Source organism: Trachurus japonicus, unplaced genomic scaffold, assembly GCF_045865225.1.
Source record: "Trachurus japonicus isolate A0001 unplaced genomic scaffold, Traja_1.0 AP030028.1".
NCBI lineage: Eukaryota > Metazoa > Chordata > Actinopteri > Carangiformes > Carangidae > Trachurus > Trachurus japonicus.
In genome coordinates this window covers 16,920-18,132 of record NW_028220161.1, presented here as the reverse complement: position 1 = coordinate 18,132, position 1,213 = coordinate 16,920, and the positions used below count along the sequence as shown (strand labels likewise).

General features: G+C 48.1%; 1 non-coding gene across 1 annotated transcript; it reads left to right on the top strand.

Annotated features, from left to right (window-relative positions):
• The first annotated feature begins 492 nt into the window (after nucleotides 1-492).
• On the top strand, nucleotides 493-609 carry LOC146960756 (U5 spliceosomal RNA). Its single transcript, XR_015035372.1, has one exon. It is a non-coding gene; the product is annotated as a U5 spliceosomal RNA (small nuclear RNA).
• The last annotated feature ends 604 nt before the right edge of the window (nucleotides 610-1,213 follow it).

Below are 1,213 nucleotides of genomic sequence, written 5' to 3'. Positions count from 1 at the left end.
GCTCCTTGGAGTCAGCCAGTACCTACACCACACCTTCCCCACACACAAACCCCCCACCTTCTGCCCCCTATCACACATGCACATCCACTAATCCCAATCTGGCAACAAGGATTCAGACTTCGAGGATTCAGACTTTGGGGTGGGGCGCTGGCCGCGCGGAATAAAACCGGTGGAATTTCCTTTGATTTCTTTTTTGTAACTGAGTTGGTTATTTATTTTGGGTTACACACATATTTTCCTTAAGTCATATTTATAGTAATTTTGTGGTTTCATTATTTGTTTCTGAAATACATGGTACCCTTTTCTACGCAACTACCCCGTCTCTGTGTGTTTCCTTTACCCCATTCCTCCCTGAGCCGAGCTAACGTCTTCTGTGGATCTAGCCTATTACTATCCTAATTATTATCAAATCTGGCCATTTATACATGCTACACGAGGGTGGAGACTGGGACAGATAGGGTCCTGGGCTGCCTGGGAGAAGACGGGCTCTACCGACTCTGGCTTCTCTTCATAACGCACAAGTCTTTCGCCTTTTACTAAAGACTTCCGTGGAGAGGAACACCAACGAGTTCAAACTATTTTTGGGAGGCTCTGCTGTACGGCTGAGCCCTTTGAGTTTGTGAAAAGTCAATCGGCAGTGAGGGCTGCGCAGGAGAAGTTGGGCGGAGGGGCTCTAATGCAGCCAGTCTGGTTTTTGTGTCACCGACAGGGAACCGCGTCGAGTGGGGTCCGGCCCCAGAGCTGTGCTCGGAAATCAGACGCTTGGGTCCCATCGCTTCTCGGCCTTTTGGCTAAGACAGTGATCTCTCCCGGCGTTGCAGGAAGGCTCCCTTTCAGTGGGGCTCTTCCTCGTAACTCTTGGGGGATATTCCTGTTATTTGTACTTGATTGTTTTGCACTTTTTTCTTGGCCATTTCCTTTGTACCAGCAACGAATCGTAAAAGTACGAGGGAGGGTCTCATTGGCTGGTGTCGTTTTCCGACAGCGTGATTCGTTTAGAAGCATCACGTGATGCGCTCTGAACAGCACGGAGGGACTTTTAAAAATCGGGAAATCCTCACATAAAATAAAACAGCAACTCTCACTTGCTAGACAACAAAAGACACAGCACAGAAAATCACCAAGCGATAAGATCCCTTTACAAAGTGCATCATAGCGGAAGCTGTCATCCGTAAAAAACGAGTGTTTGGATGCCATCGGAGACAGCACGATA